Below are 24,223 nucleotides of genomic sequence, written 5' to 3'. Positions count from 1 at the left end.
ACCGAATTCCATAATTATATTCGATGACGTAATCTGTGATAAACAAAATAATATCAGAGAGTATTTTTGTATGGGAAGACATAAGTATATCGATTGTTCTTACTTATGTCAAACATATACAAAAATTCCAAAGCATTTAATTCGTGATAATGCAAACATGATTATTATATTCAAACAAGATGAAATGAATATTAAACATATTGTGACGAATATTAGTATCACTAAGCGATATTACCATCACTAAGCCGATACTAAGCTGCCATTCGTATGTACGTAAACAAATCAATCATCATCTACACACATACATACAAGGCAACGGAGAGATACTCCTAAACACATGTAATCATCAGCCGAAGTAATACTCACATATACACACGATTATGGCTATGCGAGCGGCTATAAACTACAAATACACACGCATATAGCTGGTAACCAAGTAGAAGATTCTAGTAGGAGAAACGTCTAGACATTTGGAGAAATATGCGGACAAAGAAGCAGAGAGTATAAAAGCAGAGCAAGATGAGTAGTCAGTAACCAGTTTGATTTAAACACGCTATCAGTTGCGAAGTGAAGTATAATTGTGAAGTATAATTGCAGTACACCCAAAATCATCTAATAAAGATCATTTTGCATTACTGAATATTGAAGTTATTTATTCGACAATTTAGCGATTCGAACAATTGGTGTCAGAAGTGGGATTGTTGAATAAATTCCAGAGTTGCAGTGTACAACAAGGACATGGCAAAGTGCAGTGAATTGAACATCCAACAACTGAAGAAGGAGGTGGAGAGCCGTGGATTGCATACAACCGGCAATAAACTCGAACTTCAGGCACGACTACGAGAGGCAATGAAATTAGAAGGAATAACGGGGAAGAGTATGTCTTTCATCTTAATGGCGATGAGACAACAAAATTGGAGGAGAAAAATGAAACACCTCAGACAATGGCGAACACGCACTTGAACATGATATTAGCTGCAATATCTGCACAACCGTCGACAGTAACATCCAAGAGGAAGTGTCAGCTAGAAGATACAGATCTGTCACATATTATGCAAGGGCTCGAACGAAACGAAAGACCAAATAGAGAGGAGATGTCAGCAGAGAGTCCCATTGCGAAGTCATTTTGGGCACAGTGGAATAGTTTTGAATTGATATGCGGTTGCTTGCATCCAGTATGGGAGAGTGAGGATGGTCAATGCAAGAAAAAACTGATAGCTGTTCCCAAGAAAAGGATTACTGACGTACTCAGCGAGCTTCATAATGGTCAAAGCCGAGGTCAGCTTGGAATCACGAAGACGCGCGAGATAATTAAGAAAGATTCTATTGGGTTGGTTGCCGTCAATCGGTCGCCGAGTGGATTGCCAACTACGAGGTTTGCAGCAGAGCCAAAGGGCCCAAAATACGAAGTCATGACCAGACGAAGCAGTATATTTCAGGTTCACCATTTGAAAGGATCGCCATTTATGTCGCAGGTCCATTTTCTACTAGCACCTGTGGAAACAAGTACGTACTGGTGGTTATGGATTATTTCAGTAAATGGCCAGAGGTATACCCAATCCCAAATCAAGAAGCGGAAACAGTAGCAGAAGTGGTTACAAACGATTGGGTTGCAAGGTATGGTGTACCAATGGAGTTACATTCTGAGCAAGGCAGGAATTTCGAATCAGTGGTGTGTCAAGAAATATGTAAGAAATTGGGCATTCGAGAAACATGGACAACTGCATTGCATCCTCAGTCCGATGGTATAGTGGAACGATTCAATAGAAAATTTGAGGGGCACTTAAGGAAAGTAGTCGACAAGTTCCATAAAGAGTGGGATACACACATATCATTATTCTTGATGGCTTACCGATCGGAAGTGCATGAGACAACGGGCCAAACTCCCGCAAAGGTAATTTTTGGAAATGACCTTCGACTGCCAGCTGATTTGAAGTTTGGGATAGATGCCGATGCGGAGAGAAATACCAAGAAATCCACTGGTGTCTTGGAAGAAGAGATGAGAGAAATACACGATCTTGTAAGGCAACGAACGAAGATTATGAGTGACAAGATGAAAGCCAGATACGATAAAGCAATTAATTTTGACGGTTTTCGGGAAGGGAAAAAAGGTTTGTCCCCGAAATTGCAGTGTAATTGGGAAGGCACATACAAAGTTGTAAAATGGATCAATGATGTAGTTTATCGAATACAAACCATTGGCAAACAGCGAACCAAAATTAAAGTGGTTCATTTGGAAAGGCTGGCAGCATTTAGATCAGGAAATTTGTCTGATCGGAACGATCGACTTAGGTGGAGGGCAGTGTGATGAATATTAATATCACTAAGCGATACTACCATCACTAAGCCGATACTAAGCAGCCACTCGTATGTACGCAAGCAAATCAATCAGCATCTACACACATACATACAAGGCAACGGAGAGATACTCATAAACACATGTAATAATCCGCCGAAGTAGTGCTCACATATACACACGCATATGGTTACCCAGCAATATTGTTCAGCATGAAAATACTATATAATTCGTACAGAAACATCAGCAGAGATATAGTTACAAAACCTGAATATTCTCATTCGCCTTAACACAGGGTGGCCGCGAAAAAGAACTATCTGAAAACTAATGATTAAGTGAACGGTTCTGTAGTGAAAAAAGTATTGAACACGCAGTGGGAACTTCCACATGAAAAAACTATCCCATCGGAAGGTAAAGTATCCCCAAGAAAAAGCGAATGAACATGAAGTGAAGTATCCGCAGGATAATTGAGCAGTCGAGGGGTGCGGACGTCATTTTCTCGCTCTGCTCTTTTTTCGGGTTTTTTACGAATTTTGCACTGGTTTTTGAGTTTTAATATGTAAAAGTACCTATTTATTTGGTTTTCTTACATCGAAAGGCCATTTTCATTTTAAAATATTGATATTGAATTTAAATTTGTGGATTTTACTTTAATAAACATTAATAAATAATATATATTTGTGTGATGCCGTGTGTGCGGGCATAAAGTTGACCGCGGTAAACCAAAAATATCTTGTGCTCAATGCAAAGAGTATTTATATTTGGAGTGCGTTGACTTATCTTCCGATGATGCGGATTTCCTCTTAAATTCTAATAGACAATTCTTTCTCAAGTCTTGTTTGTCTGAACGTCGTAAATCAATTCGTTCGCCTCCATTATTTTCCGCTACCAACAACAATGCATCAACAAGCCATTCTATTGAGTGTGAAAACAACTGCAAAATACATTCCGTTACTATCATTAAAGAAATTACTGCTCTTAGGGAAGACAATGCTCGTGTTCTTTCTGATAAAAACAATGCACTATCTAAGCTTACTTCAGATGTAAATAAGCCACGCTGTTGTAATATCACGAACGCTCATCACCAATTTTCGGCTGCCAACAACGATGCTGACAGTTTAATCTCTTTTCTGCCTTCTCCTTCTTGTTCGGATGCTGCTACGGCCAATGCTACGTCTATTGGTACGTATAATTGTTAAAATGCAAATGATCTCAATGCCAATGCGCCTAGTTCGAAGTCATTATCAGCTGCCGTTTAAACAGCTCCTGCTACTGCGAACGCTGGCTCTGCTAACAACAAACATGCCAAAATATGGCTAAGTAGTGATACTTGCTATCCTACTGCTGGACTTGCTGGCAGTGTCAATATAAATAAACAAGCCAAAAAAAGTTATGCCAGTATTACTGCCCCTCAGCTTACCCTACAGCCTGCTGTTTCACCTGTGCGATCTGATTTGGAATCATCAAATAAAGGTGGCATGCCTGATTTGAATACTGCTTCTAAAACTTTACGTAAGAAACTTAGCCCACCCCTATTCATCGGCTCTAATACCAGTATTGAGCTAAGTGTAGTTTCTATCATGAAATGGCTACACTTATCATCGTTTTCTTCTAATGTTACTACTGCCGACATCTTATCGTACGTGTCCACACAAGCTAGTATTGATAAAAAATACCTGGCTTTCTTCTGTTTGGTAAAAAAGGATACCACGTCTCAGATCTGCGGAAAATCAACTTTAAATTAGGTGTATCTGAGGGTCTATACGATACAGTTTTAAATCCATGTATCTGGCCAGTGAAAGTTAAGATTCGCCCTTTTATAAACATCGCCGTGCCTCAGCCAGTTCACACTTAAATGCTGACAATAAGTTGGTTGCGAACAATATCCAAATCTACTTCCAGAATGTCTCTGGCATCAGGACAAAATCTAAAGGCATTTTTAATTTCAGCGCTTACTTGGAATACGATGTTTTTGTACTTGTTGAGACCTGGCTGAACTCTGACTTTTACGATAATGAATACTTTGATTCCAATATTTATAATGTCTTCCGCAAGGATCGAGACCGTAAAAAAACTGGTCTGTTAAGAGGTGGCGGCATTTTGGTTGCTGTCAGTAGGAGGTATCGAGCCTCCGTTGTTCCATTGGATAATGGGGATTCTCTTCTTGATCAGCCTTGTATCAGTGTACGTGGTGCGTCTGATCTCCTAATCTGTGCTTCCTACATACCACCGGCAAGCGCTAACGCCATCTAGAAAATGCACGTGGACAACATTGTAGACTTAGTTTCTAAGAATCCTAATTGTAATTTCTGCATTCCGGGTGATTTTAATTTAAGTAATTTAGAGTGGATTTCCTGTGAAAACAACTTTAATTTCTTTCCAAAAACTGTTATTAGTTTTCCAGAGTCTTACGTAGTCGACAACATGGCAAGCTTAGATTTTTCTCAGGTTAACCATTTTTCCAATAGTCTTTCTAGATATCTTGATCTTATTTTCGTTAATGATAATATAAATTTTTCTATAACCGAATGTTTGGATCCTATTTCTAAGACTACCATTCATAATATTCCTCTTATTATACTTATTGAGTTCTATAATTTTAGAGAAGTTTCGCTTAAAAGTGATTGTTCAAGTTTCAATTTCAAACGTGGAAACTTGCATAATGTTAATTTGGATATAGCTGCCTTAGATTGGGACTCCTTACTTGCTAATATCAATGCTGAGGAATGCTTTGAAGTATTTAGAAATAGAATTCAAACATTCTGTTCAAAACATGTTCCAGTTTTTGGGAAGAAATGCCATAGGATACCATGGTATACAGCGAAATTAAAGAGGTAAAAGAATCTAAGAAACAAATTTTAGAAAAAGTACCTACAAGTCTTCTAACTCTGTTTCTCATAAAGAAAAATTTCACCGCTATCACAAAGAGTTTAAATCCCTAAATAAGGACTTATACCGAGATTATGTTCATAATTTTGAATCTGACATCAAGAAAAATCCAAAGTCTTTTTGGCGTTTTGTTAAATCCAAAAGAATGTGTTTTAGCATACCATCGGATGTGTTCTTCAATGGAACCAGTGCATCCTCCCCGCAAGAGAGCTCTAATTTCGAGTCATCATCTTAGCCGCTCGATGACAACTATTTCCCAGATACCAATTCACCAATTAATTTTGGATCACTTTCCCTATCGCCTGATGATGTGCTCGATGGTATTCTGCATATTAAGACGTATACGAGCAGGCCCGACGAGAGGGGGGAGATCCCCTCCCCCTCCCCCCCGAGCCCGGGGTTTCTCAGGTTTTTTTTTCAGGAGAGTCTTTAGTTGTTCTATGTGCAAATTTTAAGCCGAATTGCAAAAGCAACGAATATTGATAATGATTTTTTGCCTGAGCCTGAGGAGACAATAAAAACATCAAACAAAAATGTGTTTCTCAGGTGGCCCGCGATTTAGAGGTACTAAGACATTTTTTTTTATTTCCGGAGAGTCTTTAGTTGTTCCGTGTACAAATTTTAAGCCGAATTTCAAAAGCAACGAATATTGATAATGATTGTTTGCCTGGCCCTGAGGAGACAATAAAAACAACAAACAAAAATGTGTTTACATGAATCCGAAATCGTAAAGTTTTCGTGGTGACACTGATGATGGTTCATCTCCAAAAAGTCTTCTAACAATACCACCAACTCTGTATCAAAGTCCAGATTATTTAAACGACTTCGATATCGATACCGTAAATAATGAGTTTTTGCGATCTGAAGAAGTCAACGAAGTAATTCGTCGAGGTCATCAAAAGTGTCCTCTTATTATTCCATCTGATTATCATGACCAGGTATTTCCTACCTCGTTGTTAAACAGAGTCTTGCCAAATGGAGAGAAAGTGGAGCGTGACTGGTTAAAGTGGAGTGCCAGTGGTAATGTTTTTTGTTGCCTACCATGTCGTCAATTAAGCACCAGTACTTTAATTCGACCTAAAATTTGTTCTGCGGATATTCGAAATTCCAGGTATGGAAGAAGCTATACGATAAACTGCCATCGCACGAAAATACTCAAGATCACATTAAATGTTATATTCAATGGCGATCTTTACAAAATCTAATTCAAAAGGAGGCTACAATTGATACACTTATCAATGACCAGCTAATCACTGAAACTCAAAAGTGGATACAAATTTTATATAGAGACATATCATTTGGAGAAAGTTAGGATTTCACAACAGCAGCACAAACGTTTACAAGTTCACTATTTTCCCCAGACATTCAAAACGAGTTTATAGAAATTTGTGCAAAGCACGTGAGGGAACTATATTAGATCAAGGCAAGAGAACCAAGTATTTTGCTATTATCGTTGATGCTATTCCTGATTCTAGTAACGTTGACTACGTTCATTTTGCGCTAACTCCATTTCAATTCGAAAGCAACAAATTTTACAATTCAAGAACGGTTTTTGGCTTTCGTGAATTGTAACCAAAAAACTGGTTAGAAAATCGTTGATCTAATTGCCATACTCTAGGGAAACATGAAATCCCATAAAAAAATTATCGTGCACAAGGGAACGATAACGGCGTCAATATGAAAGGAGCTTTCAACGGAGCACTACGTCACATTCTCTACAAAAACTCGAATGTTGATTACTCGCCTTGTGCAAACCACAGTCTCAATTGATGTGATGTTGATGCTGCAGAATGTTGTACGGCTGCAATTACTTTCTTCGGAAAAAATTTTTGTACAAAAATGTTTTACTATTTTCAGCAGCAGTCCACAACGATGGGACATCCTCAAAAAAAATGTACCGAGCTCCTTTCATAATTTGTCCGACAAAAGCCAAATTTGACTGCGCAAGCATACGGAGATGTTACCGGCATTCTCTACTACATCAACAAGTTCGAATGTATCTTGCTGTCCTCAAAATGGTTCCAAATACTGACTACCATTAATGAAAGAAACGTGGTCCTCCAAGCTAGAGACGCCACCATAGATGTTGAGGTCCGACATCTAGATGCCTTATTAGCTTATTTGAAGTTGATCAGGAACCAAGGGGAAACAATTTTAAAGAAATGCAAAACAGTTGCTATTCAATTGAACATCTCGCCAAAGTTTCCGGACATTCGAAAGAGAAAACCCAAAAGACGTTCTGAAGATAATTTAAATGAGATGATTACGGATGATTCAGAGTCTGATTTTAAAAACAATACATTCCTGGTTATCGTTGATTCGGTAATCACTGACATTACAGAACGATTTGCAGCCATGAGAAATATGAACGAAACGTTTTCCTTTTTGTGGCGATTTGAAGACATGGATGGAACTACGGTTCGGGCGAGCGCAGCAAAATTTGTCGAAAAATACAAGTCGGACATTTCTCAAAGCTTAGAATATGAAATAATTCACTTGAAACACGTTTACAAAGCAAATTTTGATAAAGGTCTGTCACCATTGGAATTGTTAGACACCATCTATGTTCAAAATTTGTATACAATTTTCCCCAACATTTGTGTTTCTTTACGTATCTTTTGCACTATACCTGTCACTGTACTAGTGCAGACGTTCCTTCAGCGTCCTTTCAAGAAATAAAAAATTTCATAGATCGTGTTCATCTAAAGAGCGAGTTTTAGGACTTGCCATGGTTTTTGTTGAATCCGTTAAGACAGTTAAATTTTGATATTATTATAAAAAATTTTGCAGCGAAAAAAGAAAAAAAAAACACTCTTTTGCCCCTATTACGGTTTACAACTCAACTTAGTTCAGCATCGGAACTACGCCTTGCCTCGTCCAACTTCGGGATGTCGCTCCAGAAGGTCAAAATTTGTTCAATGTAATCCTTGGTTGAAAACTTGTTTTTTCTATAAATGTGTAAAAAATTGCTGATTATAAAGTTTAAATTAATTTTAAAAAAGGTTTAATTAATTAATTCGACTTACTTACTTACATAATTGGCGCTTAACCGTCTAAACGGTTATGGCCGTCCAACAAGGCGCGCCAGTCGCTCCTTCGCTCCGCCAACCGGCGCCAATTGGTCACTCCAAGGGAGTTTAAATCGTTTTCCACCTGGTCCTTCCAACGGAGTGGGGGCCGCCCTCTACCTCTGCTTCCATAGACGGGTTCCGATAGAAACACTTTCTTGGCCGGAGCATCATCTTTCATTCGCATAACATGGTGTTTAGGCCACAGGCCTAAATATATCTCCCCTCCCTCGTAACATAATGTTCTTCTTTCCTTCGTTTACTACCACCCACATATGCTTGTGATCACTAATACACACAGGCATGTGTGAGTGGTAGTACGCATGTATCTTAGATTTTTACCGCTGTGAGCCCGCGGTATAGCAACTTTGTTGCCGGGAAACCCAACGAAGGAGCTGTATCTCGGGTTCATCGGCTCATGTCGCAAAGAGGCTCGTCCTCTTTTAATCCAGCAGCCAGCAAAGGAACACGTAATCACACGTTCACGTAAGTTGTCAATTTCATAAAGTATATTTAAAAATTTCCGAAAATATATTTACTATTTTCATTTTCACAACATCTGTTAAAATCTTCCTTAACACTTGTTGTATTTACATACATTGAATAAAACAACACTGTGAATTCCTTTTTTTATTAATACGAAATCTTTCTGGTGTTTTTATTTTCCTCCCCTTTTTTCGCCTTAACTATTATTTAACAAATACGTGGGTGCGCGCTGTTGCCACCACGCATTTGTTCATGGTCCTTACCGCGCCGGTAAAGAGAACCAGTCACACAATTACAGTCGACTCAACTCTCTAGGCATTAAAGCAAGGAAGCATACCAAACTCGTGAGAATACACAGGAAAAACCAAAAATTTCAACAGCAAATATCAGCAATTGTCCATGGTGATACAACTTTCTTGGTGATACCAGCGATTTTATATTCAAAACAACAACAACAGCCAATATACAACAACTGATACATTTTTGGTGGTACCTTTTGGAAACATCCAACAACAAAATTTTATTCACTTTCGAGTACTCCGGATCAACGAATTAAAAGGTACGAGGTAGTGTTTTTTTTTTTGTTGTTAACAAATTTTTCAAATTAAATTATAAATTGGTTTTTCCCATCAAAAAAGTGCAAGTGAGTGTTAAGTGAAAAATTTATATTTCGTGCAAAAATAGAAAAAAAAGCGCTTAACGCAGTTACTTAAAGTTTGTGCATCACGCCTTGTGACTATCCGGAATAATCCCCCACCAGCGGTAAGATTTTCCGGACACAGCTCAAGGTAGCTCCAAAAGGTTAACATAACCTAAACACCGCTTAGCGCCATTGTTTTACTTTCGCCTTTGCATAATTTTCATAGAGAAAAAAAATATATATATATTCAAATAATTAAATTTTGATTTGTTAAGGTATTTAACCGAAAAATTTAATTTAATTTGCGCGCACACTCAATTAAACACATTTTCCACATAAAAATCACTTGCGCTTATTTAAAAGGGCAATACGATCGCAATTTAGTTTGTTGCTATAGCACAAAGTGCACTTAGTGTAATACACACATATTGTTGTTGTTGTTTGGGTGGCCAATAGCCTTATTCCTGGCACAATTATTTAAAAAACTGAAGAATTATTATTCTCACTTGCGGCAATATACAAATCAGTTTTGACTGATCTAATTTGGTTATATAAAAGTTCACATTCCTTGGTTAAATTACCAAAAAGTCCATAACAAGCGTACATATATTTTTTCTTTTTCCACTAACACCATTTTTGCACTAGCCATTACTTATTGGCTTAGACAATTCAGTAGCAAATCTGCATTAGCACATTCCTTAACATTTACGTGGGTGCGCGCCGTTGTCACCACGAAATTGTACTTATCCCACTTGGCACATAAGCCTCTGTACAGTCCTTTTCACGTTAGCCATAACTTACCGGCTTACACAATCAATTGGTAAATTTGTGCATACATACGCATACACCAAATCCTTTCACTTGTCACATTATCACTTCCAAGTTCTGTCCTTTGGCGACATTTTCACTCACAACTCTCTGCAAAGGCAATTTCTGTATAAACTTTTGGGTTTTTATTTTTATCTACAATGGAGACCTATACACGCCAAGCAGATGCAGTGACGGAGTATGAAAATGACTTCAACGACATGTCACCTTCACAACACAGTAAACACTCCCTAATATACCAAAGGGATGAGTTAAAAACTCTGTGGGAAGCTACGAAGGTGACATACGAAAAGCTCTTAGGTTCATCACAGCTTGATTCAAAGGACTTATCGGGTATCAAGAAGAAGCATAAAATGTGCTATTTCAGCTTCCTAAAGTGTCAGGCGGCAATAGCTGAGCTTTTGGAAAATTTTGAAAAGAAAGATAAGAAAGTAGATGTCTCAGATAATATGGAATATCATGTGCGCCTGCCAGCATGTGATACGGATATTTTCAAAGGTGACTATATTTCATGGCCGTCTTTTAGGGACATGTTCATTGCCATATATATTAATAATAGTAAACTCCATGCAGTGCAAAAACTATACTATTTAAGGCAAAAAACTCAAGGGGAGGCCAAAGAGATAGTGGAACGGTGTTCCTTAACAACAGACGGTTTCGATACAGCGTGGAAAAATTTATGTGACCGATACGAAAACAAACGTATCTTGGTCAATGCCCAATTAAAAATTCTTTTTAGTTTAAAAGCAGTTGAGAGCGAATGCGGTAGCTCCATTAAAAAACTGCAACGTGAAATAAACAATTGTATTTCAGCGCTTCAATGTCACAAGATTGACATATCAAACTGGGATGCAATTCTAACGTATTTGTGCTCCACAAAACTTCCAGAAACCACACTGGCTCTATGGGAACAAACCATAGAAAATAAAACAGAAATTTCAAAATGGGCAGATATGGATAAATTCTTATCCAGCAGATTCCAAACGTTGGAAACTGTCGTAGATATAAGAGGGTATACGGTTTCAAAACCCTCTAAGCCACATGCTTCTCGTTCCTCGGCAGATACATCGTCGAAACGCTTAGGGTCCTACCAGGCAAGTGCAACAGTAGCCAAACCTACGTGTAAGATGTGCAAAAGTCCTGCACATCGAATTTCAAAGTGTGGAAAGTTCTTACGGTTAACACCCAATAAACGGTTTGAACAAATTAAGAGCAGCCGTGGGTGTATAAACTGCCTTTCTGCTGGCCATTCGTTGACAAAGTGCACCAGTCAAATGAACTGTGCCACATGTCATTTAAGACATCATACGCTGCTTCATATTTCGAATAAGCCAAAACCAACAAATACTCCTGACACTATCGGAGCATCTACCTCACGGGAAGCTCAAATACGACGCAATGCTGAAAGAGAAAACGCTCCGATTAATAATGTGAACTCATGTTTCGCAAACACAAATAAAGGGGTATGACTAGGGACAGCTCAGGTCAATATTCGTTTTAATGGTGTTGACTATTCGGCGAGAGCCCTAATAGACTCGGGATCTGAATGTTCATTCATTACCGAGAAACTAAAGCGCAGAATTAATCTGCCATCCAAACGCCTGCATGCCCAAGTTTCGGGCATCAGTAATACAATGTCTGTACAAGTAAAAGAAGCGTGCAACATACAATTGCGGTCACCAACAGACCCATTAATCGAGATCAATACGATCATGCTGGTTTTACCACAATTAACAGGGAATCTTCCAAATAAACGCAATGACTAGGCAAGCATTCCCTGACTTAGTACTGGCTGACAAAAGATTCTTTGTCAATGAGCCAGTCGACTTAATTCTGGGCGGAGACATATACCCCCAAATTATGCTAGGCGGTATCAGGAAGGACGTGCTAAACACATTAATAGCACAGGAAACGGCGTTCGGCTGGATTTTGACAGGCCGGACAGATGCGGTTGATACAAATAAGACCCTAGTTTCATATTTCAATGAGGTCACTTTAGATAAACAATTGGCGGCTTTTTGGGAGATAGAGGAAATTCCAAAGAAAAGGAGCATCAATAACGATGACACTTACTGCGAGGAGCTATACAAATCCACAACAGTTTGGAACAACGATGGCAAATACGTAGTCTCCTTACCCTTTAGGAAAGAGTTTAACTTAGGCCCCTCATTAAGAAGTGCGTGCTCTCAATTCTATCGCAACGAGACACGACTTGCGAAAAACCCAGTCCTTCAAAGGGAATACAATAGAGTTGTATCCGAATATGAAACTTTAGGGCACATGAAACAAATAGGCAATATTTCGCCAGACTCAAATGACTGTTACTTCCTACCTCACCATGCTGTTATAAAGGAGGGAAGTACAACGACAAAAGTGAGAGTCGTATTTAATGCATCTTGTCCTACCACTAATGGCAAAAGTCTGAATGATGCCTTAAGGTCCGATTCTTCAATCCGACCTGAGAATTCTTATACTACGTTGGCGGCTGTTCAAATACGTATTTAACAGCGACATAGAGAAAATGTATCGCCAAATATGGGTCAATGAAGACCAAACAAAATATCAGCGAATCATATTTCGCAAATGCCCCAAAAACCCAATTAACATTTATGAATTGAAAACGGTAACCTTTGGGGTTAATTGTGCTCCGTATCCTGCGATTCGAACGCTGCACCAACTAGCTGATGACGTGGAGACATCGCATCCAATGGCAGCAGATATACTGCGAAATTGCATGTACGTTGATGACGTACTCGCCGGTGGACACAGCATCGAAATTGCAATCAAGGCAAGTGACGAAATATCATTGGCATTGCAATCGGCAGGTTTCCCATTGCGAAAATGGACGTCCATGTGCAAGAAGATCCTACAGGGTATACCGAAGCAACACCTATTAAGCGAGGATTTTCTTGAGTTTGAAGACACCAGCATGGTAAAAGCACTCGGTATCAGGTGGAACGCCCATTTCGACTACTTTTACTTCACAGCGAAACCCTTTGACAATAACCACGCCGTAACAAAAAGGTCAATACTTTCTGCGATCGCAAAAACCCTCTTGGCTGGCTGGCACCAGTCGTAATTGTAGCCAAAATAATAATGCAAAATATTTGGTTGGAAGGGACAGGCTGGGATGAAGATGTGTCTGAAACTACTCTACATCGGTGGCAATCATTCATGACGGACTACGAAAAGATCAACGATATACGCCTACCGCGATGGGTTCACTACACATTGAAGTACAATGTCGAAATACATGGATTCAGCGATGCCTCGGAAAAAGCATATGCCGCCACTGTTTTCCTGAGGGTACAAACAAAGGATCAAGTGTTCACCAACCTGTTGATGGCCAAAACGAGAGTAGCCCCGGTCAAAACCATATCATTGCCACGACTGGAACTCTGCGGCGAAGTCCTACTTGCAGAAATTATAGAGTCGGCCATAGAAAATATGCAACTTTCAAACAGTAAAGTAACCCTTTGGACAGATTCGACTATAGTACTGGCATGGTTCCGAAAACCACCATTTCGTGGTCAACGTTCGGGGCACATCGAATAACTAAAATCATCGATAAAGTAGGAGACAAAGTATGGCGGCACGTAGACTTCGCGTCAAATCCTGCAGATTTGGCGAGCAGAGGCCTCTACGCTTCGGACCTAATCAACAATTCTTTGTGGTGGCAGGGACCTTCTTGGTTACAAGAAGACAACGAAAATTGGCCAACACAAGAAGAAGATTACAATACGAATATGGAGGAAAAGAGGGTGAAAGTTCATGCAACTTTGGTGAAAAATAACTTTGATATTCTAGATAGGTTTTCCGATTTACCAAGGGCTTTGCGGGTTATATCCTATATTCTTCGGTTTTTCCAGAATACGCACCCAAAAATTAAATCCTCCTTCAAAAGGAATTCTCATTCGATCGCTCCTGACGAAATAGAAAAAACAACGCGAAGATTGATAACAATATGCCAGAGGCAACATTATCAAGAAGAGTACGCAAACTTGAAGTCAGGAAATCTAATAAATGGGAAGAGTGAGATTTTACCCCTGAACCCATATATAGATGGAGAAGGCATCATTCGAACTGGGGGGCGGACTGGGGCATCGAAAGACATGTCCCATAATGAAAGTCATCCCATTATTCTTCCTTATACTTGCAGGTTATCCAGACTTATAGTCCAATCCTCTCACGAGACCACCCTGCATGGAGGGAGCCAGCTGATGCTACGTCATATCCGCACTCAGTACTGGATCCCACGTGTTAAAATAATGATACGGTCTGTTATCCACAACTGCAAGGTCTGTACTATTTACAGGAAGCGGACACAAACGCAACTTATGGGGATCCTTCCGAAGGAGCGCACCACCTTTTCTAGGGCCTTTACCAACACTGGGGTAGATTTCGCGGGACCATTCGATATAAAATCCTACCGAGGGAGGGGATGTCGAATTTCAAAAGGATATGTTTGCCTGTTCGTCTGCTTTTCGACGAAAGCCATCCATCTAGAAGCGACAAACGATCTTAGTACCGGGTCCTTCCTAGCTGCATTCGCCAGATTCGTATCCAGACGAGGCTGTCCGAAAACGTTTACTCCGACAATGGTACTAACTTTGTCGGAGCTTCTCGATCTTTACGATCCGAGTTTAAAGCATTTCTGCGTGAAGCAAGGGACGGAACGTTGACTAAATATAGCCATCACATTATAGAATGGCATTTTATACCGCCAAGCGCTCCTCACATGGGAGGTTTGTGGGAAGCGGGGGTAAAAAGTTTTAAGACCCACTTTAAAAAGATCGCGTCCGATCATAAATATACTCTCGAAGAGTTTACAACCCTCTTATGTCGAATTGAGGCCTGCCTCAACTCGAGACCTCTAAGTCCCTCATCCAATGACCCTTCCGACCTGGAGCCGCTTACTCCAGGCCATTTTCTCGTAGGTGGGCATCTTTTAGCTCCACCTGAACTCGACTGTAGTGAAAACCCTGCCTCCATTGTAAACCGATGGCAAAAGATGAAAGCCCTTCATCAGACCTTTTGCAAAAGATGGAAATCGGAGTATCTCACCGAGATCCAGAAAAGGTATAAATGGAAACATCCACAATCCAACTTAAAACCCGGGGACCTAGTCGTCATCAAGGAGGATAACCTACAACCGAACGAGTGGAAAATGGGGAGAGTCGTCAACACACATCCAGGTTCCGATAACCGTGTACGTGTTGTTGACGTCAATACAATCAAAGGACAAATTACGAGACCAATAGCGAAATTGGTACTACTTCCGCCCAACGAAAACGAAAATGAACTTTAATAGTCCATATTCCTTTATCCCAAAAAAACCCAGCTCTCGTTCACCCCGAACGAGGCCAACACACAAATAACCCAGCTCTCGTTCCCCCGAACGAGGCCAACGCACCCTAATACAGATTCACTATCTGCCGCCGAATACAATTGAATCATTTCTTTTCTCATCATCATAAAAATTCAACTGCCTATTGCCAAATTCCTCAAACGGGTTTTTGGGTTTGCGATATCTGACACATTGCACCCGCAACCGCTTGGGCTTAAATGTAAAATAATTTTTTTTCAACTGTGATCACTTAAATGAGCATCCAAATGTATTATTTACATTTCTTTACAACAGTTAAATAAAATGAACTACCTATGTATACTGAGCCTCGTCCGTCCGGATGTCACGTTGTTTAAAAGCTTTCCCAGATTATTGAACGAATTATTGAATTGCTTCACATGAATGTTTTCATACATTTAAAGCGATACGGGCAATCACCGCTTAACTCATACAAATAGACAACATTGGATAATTCGTTGTAGTTCCATAAATGGAACTAGTTCCATAAATGGAACACAAACAGCAACATTACCAAATTTCTCTGAAAACCGCCTTACCTACAAGCATAACTTTAACACATAATTACATACGATGTATGTAGTGTGTAAAAGAACAAAATATGCAAAGAAGGCAATTGGGAGAACTTTTCAACAGCTACGGCAAGACGCGGCTGAATACGCTGGTAACACTTCAACCATCGCAGGAGTGCGGGTCCAAGTCTCACTCCTGGGATCAAGGGCTTCGAAGAGTCCTGACCAAAGCTCTCAGCTGAGTATGTAATGTTCGGTTACACCTGAACTTAGCCTTCCTTACTTGTTAACATTAAAACCCCTCACCCAAAAACCCTTCTTTTCGCTCTCTGAAATTTTCACAAATCTTGAGAAACGCCATTTCTGCGATCAATAATCATATTTACCCTAGTAATGTCACGACAGACCTGCAACCAGCGCCTACTATTTAGCGCAGGTTCTTTCTTGAAAGTATCGTCCGATGAACCGCGGCGCACCCAATGGATACGAAATCGCGGAAATAAAACCTCGAAAAATCTTACAAACATCCAGCAACCGGCTGTTTCAAAAACACAAAATTTTAAGCAAAAATTTTCGGCAGAATAGATAAATAAATTCAGTGTGAAAATGCTGCAATGCGAGGAACTGAAGGAAGATGAAGTTTCCTCAAATACGCTGGAACAGTTTACGGAATTGGATCAAGTACTTGAAACGATCAATACAATGAAGTACTGCGATGTATCAGGCTCTGAACGGAATTACGAAAGATATACGAAAGTTTTGTCCAGATATCAAGAGCAGCCTCATTTACTTGATCCATATTTGGGATTTGTTGTTGGGGCGATTGTTGGCAAAAGTGCACGATAAAGCATTACAAGAAAATGCAATTCATACTGCATTTAAATATGTGTATATGCTTAGCAAAGTGCGTACATATAAAGTGGTGGTAAAATTCTTGCCACACGAATTGACTGACTTGGAATTCGCATTGGATTTGCTCGAACGCCAAAATCCGACAACATAATAACTGAGAAACGCGTTATATGTTATTACTGTGGATGTCAATACTGGTTTTGAATCCATCCCATATGTCACGTCTAGACGCCTATACCACAACTGCTAGTGATGCAGGCCACCCTGCAATTACTGATGGGAACGGCATAAATGATGTTGAAATATTAATGAATCACGCACAAACGAAATCTAAAATGGAACGAATTTTTGATATTTGTCAACTTTATTCGGCCAACAAATGATACATGCAGTAATATGCAACATATTTAGCTGCGAAATACTTGGTACGCGCCGATATTAAAGAGATTTACTTGGACGAGATAACGTCGGCGCTGAGTGAATTGGATCACAAGGCAGAAGAACAGGGTGGCGCAGGCAAAAAGATTGCTTTCAAATCAACTATTAACTGAATTCAATGAATTAATCCCAAAATATGTTCAACGTGATCTCTATCGTGGTATGAGCGGTGAAATAATGAAAACTTGTAGTACTGATTTCATTAAGAATTGTAGTATGGCACGCATTGAGATATCGATCGCAAGTCTTGACTCTTGGCAATATATTGTGGATAAGTGTTTGCTAAATAAAGCTGCAGTTATACGTGAACGTGCCATAGCTGCTTTTGCCGAACTTTGTCGCGCCTTCTATAACATTGAAGATCATTCAGAAGCAAATGCTGAAATTATTCATGTTTATCTAAAGGGTGCCAATAATAAGTTGGAAGAGCATATACATACGTATGGGTTATATAAGCGCAAGCATTGGACAGCTAACTGAATCTTTAATAAAATATTCTTCGGCAGCATTATTCGAATTTCTACGCACACACCCCGCAGAAGTGCCACGTGTGTGTAAGGAGGTGGTTACTAATTTCGAAGAGAATGTCATGCATGAGCGGGTCACGTATCCAATGTTGAACTTTTAGATATCTTAATAAGCTCAGGGACCATTAACGATGTATTATTGGACAACTCGAATACATTTGGTGAAGTTGTCGCCTGTTGAACATCGAAACAAAAGGACACAAAAAACCACAAACTAATATCTAGCATAAATGTCTATTGCCAGTTGGTGCAAGTGCCACATCTTTCCAAGCGTGTTCTATCTAAATTGGTCATATTCATTGGACTCGCTCATGTGCACGTACGCAAAACGAGTGCTACTAAATTATATGAGTTTTTGGCATTCCGTGCTGACGCTTATGACATTCCCGAAGAGAATATGGATGCAATATTAAACTTACTATCGGAGACTGATTGGGGCTTGCCACTGGTTACAGTGCGGCCCATACGTACTCAATGGGTATTAAAGCACCAGTCAGCGGCGCTGTAGCGAGTACAAGCACTGCTCCAATAGGTACGGCGGCCAACTTTGCAATGTATCTTATTGATCAAGCGGGTGCAGATGTCAGGGCAGCGCAACGAATGCCACATTAAATTTATGTACGATGTCGTTGTATGACAACATATGGCATTTATTTTTTCAACAATGCGGTGTGCTTGTAGCAAACGCGTATCTTCTCTTATAAAGTATTTTAACATTTGATATGATTTAAACCTCAATTGTATTATTATGTAGGAATGAAGGCAATGGCCAACATTGCTAGTTGCACACAATTATGATATGATATGAATGCGTTGCCTTGGAATGGACAAATGTTGCCGCTTTCCTTTTGTTTCTTTGTAGTATTTATTAGTATATCATAATGCTGTTTGTGTGTTCGCCAAGCGCACATAGCCCGCGTATCTCTTACGCCTGCCCTACCGGTCTGAAATTGTTATACGATGTGTGTCGAAGATTCAAATTTCAAATCAATATTAGCGCCGCCAAAACGCGTCGCAGAAATTCACCAAAGAAGTCCAAAACTGCAAAAACCCACGTTCCTACAAATAATAGCATCAACAATAATGATACTTACCAAACTACAACAGAAACTGGGCAAACATTTGCTACAGAGGTTGACAAACATCCGGCTGGTAATGCAACAAATGTCAAAGGCAGTATAATCTCACCGCAAACAGATACCCATTATTTTGCATTTGTGATAATTGGCTCGATCGCCGGCTTTGGGCTGGTGACAGGGGTTATACTTTGGGTCGTTTATCGCCATTGCAGCAGGCGTCCCACCTCTATAAATTTCGAAAATCCGCTATATCGTAAAACCACCAAAGATCATTTTAGTTTGGAAAAGAATAACCTGCCGCGCTTGTACCCAAGTACGGGAGATGAAGAGTCCAAAGAGCCGCTGAACGACGATTCGTGAGACAACACGTGTGTGTGAAATTTCTCTAATGAAGGAAGTGTAAGATTCGAGCACTGTTTAAATAAATATATGTTGTTCTCAAAAGTTAAACATGTCTAACATATTTCTCATACATATGCACAACACACGCTAATAAAAAAATATATTACGCATTATATATATCTCACCACCGCGTGTTTTAACTCAATGATTTTTTTTTTCCATTCAGGATTTGAAAAAATTGTAGCAAATGTCAAATGTCTACACTTCTGACTTACTTCTGACATTCAATGCATGGCAACACCGACATTAGGCCTCATGCGCAGCAATCATCTCGCGCACTACACGTCACGTACTACATGCCGCACTACACGTCACGCATTACATGCCGCACGACATATCAAGCACAATACGCCACACATGTCGCGTATTACATATCTCGACCAATCATTCATTTGGTCGAGATTTAAAATACTTAATCCAACATTATCGACAATACACGTCAAAAATAGTGTTGAATGGTGGAAGTGCAGCTCTGTAATACCTTTTCAGCCAGGTTTGAAACCGTTCCGTGTGGTGGCAGGCCACTTGTTGTGAAAACAAAGTTCACCACAAATCAAAATAAATCTTTAGGACTACTTCGGCGACAGCTACCCACATAAAATAAATTATAAAATCCCTACAAAATTTGGTCACAAAACCCAATCACGCCCATGCAAGTGTGACTAGGAATATAACCTATGACCTGGTAAAATGACTAGTCAAATGACGTGGAGTGACGAGAGCGTTTTTGCAGGGACGTACCAGAGGCGCTAAAGCACCAGCCACATCGTATGGATGCGTGCTATATCCGTTTTTTCTTCGTATTTACTTATGGCTCTTAATTTTTATTTCAACAAAATGTTTTTTTTTCTTGCGAAAATATATGAGAGATAATATTTTTTTTGGCTTACGCCACCCAAACAACATTCCGCCAACCTCAATTTGGGTATGATCAATGATATCAATATTCTTTCAGATCATGACCCGCTACCAAACTTTACTGGCCAAGTCAGAGGGAGGCGCAACGCGTTTCGACGTCGCTTGCCAGCTCTGCGGCAGGGACCATAGTCTACGAATCTGTCCCGAATATCGGAAAAAATCTCCAGAAGAGAGGTTGCGGGCAGTGCTTTTATATAAGTACTGTCCGAACTGTCTGTCACCCTTCCACCGGGTAAACAAGTGTAGCAGCAAGTATCGCTGCAAGAGGTGCCAAGAGAAGCACCACACCACGCTTCATTTAGATGAGCGTCGGCCGGTATGCGACGAGACAGCCACAAATGGCGACGACAACACGTCCGACGACGCGTTGTCAATCAACCTATCGGGAACGGCTAAATCCTGGGCTCAGCAGGTGGAGGAGGAAGAAATGGAGGAGGAGAGAGCAAAGGCGGAGGAAGAAATAAGTAAAACGGTGACAACAAGACTGTTACAGCATGAAAGAAGCGCGGCGAAAGCAAACAAACGTCGAAACGAACGAAACAACTGGCGGCACCGTGACATTGGACTCCAAGGAGGCCCGACCAAGTCATCCAAACGCGGCAGACAGCAGCGGCGAGATAAATCGACGCCATACCATTCTGACGCCCAAAATATGCAAGCACTATCGCGTGGTACACCGGAAGGCTTCCGAACCGGCCGGCTGCTCCCAGCCACTCCAGCGCCCAACATGCGGTCTTTCGTGCCCATTGCGCCGACGGCCATCGTACGCGTCGAATCGCGTGGGCACCTACACTTGGTACGTGCGATCATTGATCCCTGCGGCGCCAGCACCATCGTCGATGCAGAGCTGGTACGCGATTTGCAGTTAGAGCGCCAAGGACCAGGGCAATGTACCCTTATTCTGCGCGGCAAGTTCGGGTCAACGACTCGTGTCACGACCCAAGCCGCCGTGGTCAACGGCCACTATCGGTTGAGTCCGCCATCCAATGTGGATGCAAAGGTTGCCGTTCCATTTGAATTTATGCGGCTTGCAGATCCGCAGTTCTACCGCTCATCGCCAGTTCGTCTTACACTCGGCGCTGATCTATACGCCGAACTGATGGTGAGCGGAACGCCAGCAACAACAGTTGGCGGTCTCCTGACCCAACCGACCGTATTCGGGCTGGTAGTCTCAGGAGCCTGCCAAAAATAGGAGCGTTTCATTAGAACTAAGTAATTACAGCACGGAATTTAAAACCACGTACGTATATCTAATAACTTCTTTTCTCTTTCCACAGGAGAGCGAAACGTGAGGTCAACCATCTGGCGTGCAGTGCTTGCAGTCCGCATCTGCACTGCCTTCTTTCGTTACAGCGCCTTACTGGACGTGCGATCACGTGGCATCCCTTTTTTTAATTTTTTCTTTGTTGCTTACGGCAAGGGGGCCGGTATGTTTAGGCCACAGGCCTAAATATATCTCCCCTCCCTCGTAACATAATTTCCTTAGTTGTTTTCCTCCGTTTACTGCCACCTACATATGCTTGTACTAATACACGCAGGCATGTGTGAGTGGTTGTACGTATGTGTCTTAGATTTTTACCGCTGTGAGCCCGCGGTACAGCAACTTTGTTGCCGGGAAACCCAACGAAGGAGCTGTATCGTGGGTTCATCGGCTCATGTGGAAAAGAGTCTCGTCCTCTTTTAATCCAGCAGCCAGCAAAGGAACACGTAATCGCCCGTTCACGTAAGTTCAACTTTTCAAAATTATTATCATATATACATATATCATTTTCCACAACATTTGTTAAACCTTTTCTTAACACTTGTTGTATTCATATAAATAAAAGCACTTTGTGAATTCTTTTTATTAATACGAAATCCTTTGGGTGTTTTTATTTTCTTCCCCCTCTTTCGCCTTAACTATTATTTAACAAATTCGTGGGTGCGCGCCGTTGCCACCACGCATTTGTTCACCCGGGGACCTAGTCGTCATAAAAGAGGATAACCTGCAACCAAACATGTGGAGAATGGGGATAATCGTCAACACAGATCCAGGTTCTGATAACCGTGTACGTGTTGTTGACGTCAATACAATTAAGGGAAAAATTATCAGACCAATCGCGAAACTGGTGCTTTAGTCATTCCACGTCATTTGACTAGTCATTTTACGGTCATAGGTTATATTCCTAGTCACATTTGCATGGGCGTGATTAGGTTTTGTGACCAAATTTCTTTTAGGGATTTATAATTTATTTTACGTGGGTTGATGTCGCCGAAGTGGTCCTAAAGATTTATTTTTGATTTGTGGTGAACTTTGTTTTCACAACAAGTGGCCTGCACGTCATTCACTACACGTCATGCACTACACGCCGCACTCCACGTCACGCACTACACGTCCGGCATTGCATGCCGCACGAGATATCGAGCACAACACGCCACACGTGTCGCGTATTACATATCTCGACCAATCATTCATTTGGTCGAGATTTAAAATACTTAATTCCACGGATCTCAACATTATCGACAATACACGTCAAAAATAATGTTGAATGGTGGAAGTGCAACTTTACCTTACTTAATACCTTTTCAGCCAGGTTTCGAACCGTTCCGTGTGGTGGCAGGCCACTTGTTGTGAAAACAAAGTTCACCACAAATCAAAAATAAATCTTTAGGACCACTTCGGCGACATCTACCCACGTAAAATAAATTATAAAATCCCTACAAGAAATTTGGTCATAAAACCTAATCACGCCCATGCAAATGTGACTAGGAATATAACCTATGACCGTAAAATGACTAGTCAAATGACGTGGAATGACTAAAGCACCAGCCACATCGCATGGATGCGTGCTAAAGCCGTTTTTTCTTCGTTTCTTTGCGCGCATAAGTATTCACCTATGGCCTTTAATTTTTATTTCAATTAAATTTTGTTTCAATAAAATGTTTCTTTTTCCTCTTGCGAGAGTATATGAGAGATCATTTTTTTTTGGCTTACGCCACCCAAACAACATTCCGCTAACCTCAATTTGGGCATGATCAATGATACCAATATCCTTTCAGATCATGACCCGCTACCAAACGTTACTGGCCAAGTCAGAGGGAGGCGCAAAGCGTTTCGACGTTGCTTGCCAGCTCTGCGGCAGGGATCATAGCCTTAGGATCTGTGCCGAATACCGTAAAAAATCCCCAGAAGAGAGGTTGCGGGCAGTACTTCTGCATAAGTACTGTCCAAACTGTCTGTCGCCCTTTCACCGCGTGGACAAATGTAACAGCAAGTATAGCTGCAAGAGGTGCCAAGAGAAGCACCACACCACGCTTCGTTTAGATGAGCGTCGACCGGTAAGCGACGAGACGACCACAAACGGCGAAGCCAACACGTCCGACGATGCGCTGTCGATCAACCTCTCGGGGCCGGCTAAATCCTGGGCTCAGCAGGTAGAGGAAATGGAGGAAGAGAGAGCGAAAATGGAGGAAGAGCGAGCAAAAACGGAGACAAGACCGTCAACGGTAAATCATGGGATGCGCAGTTTCCGGCCGCTGTTACAGCACGAAAGAAGCGCGGCGAAAGCAAACAAACCTCGAAACCAACAAAATAATTGGCGGCACCGTGAGGTCGGACCCCATCGAAACTCAGCTAAATCGTCCAAACTCGCAAGGCAGCAACGGCGAAAGAAATCGACGCCATACTCTGTTGAAGCCCAAAATACAATGAAGCTAACGCGCGACACGCCGGAAGGCTTCAGGACAGGGCGGCTGCTCCAGGCTACACCATCGCCCATCATGCGGCCTTTCGTACCCATTGCGCCGACGGCCATCGTACGAATCGAATCGCGTGGGCATTTACACCTGGTTCGGGCCATTATTGATCCCTGCGCCACCAGCACGATCGTCGATGCGGAGCTGGTACGCGACTTACAATTGGAGCGCCAAGGGCATGGACAATG

General features: G+C 41.1%; 1 long non-coding RNA gene and 1 pseudogene across 2 annotated transcripts; both read left to right on the top strand.

Moving 5' to 3' along the window:
* Window positions 1-696: 696 nt before the first annotated feature.
* Window positions 697-22,461, top strand: LOC137237005 (uncharacterized). 2 transcript variants are annotated; one of them, XR_010948749.1, is made up of 4 exons: window positions 697-8,739; window positions 9,055-9,298; window positions 20,338-21,512; window positions 21,578-22,461. It is a non-coding gene; the product is annotated as an uncharacterized lncRNA (long non-coding RNA). The 2 variants fall into 2 exon arrangements; XR_010948748.1 differs by having other exon boundaries at window positions 697-9,298.
* LOC137238783 (uncharacterized) lies at window positions 16,113-19,006 on the top strand (annotated as a pseudogene).
* Window positions 22,462-24,223: the final 1,762 nt, after the last annotated feature.

The sequence above is a fragment of the Eurosta solidaginis genome, chromosome 1 (genome assembly GCF_040869045.1).
Source record: "Eurosta solidaginis isolate ZX-2024a chromosome 1, ASM4086904v1, whole genome shotgun sequence".
NCBI classification, from domain to species: domain Eukaryota; kingdom Metazoa; phylum Arthropoda; class Insecta; order Diptera; family Tephritidae; genus Eurosta; species Eurosta solidaginis.
This window is presented reverse-complemented; position numbering and strand designations above follow the sequence as displayed.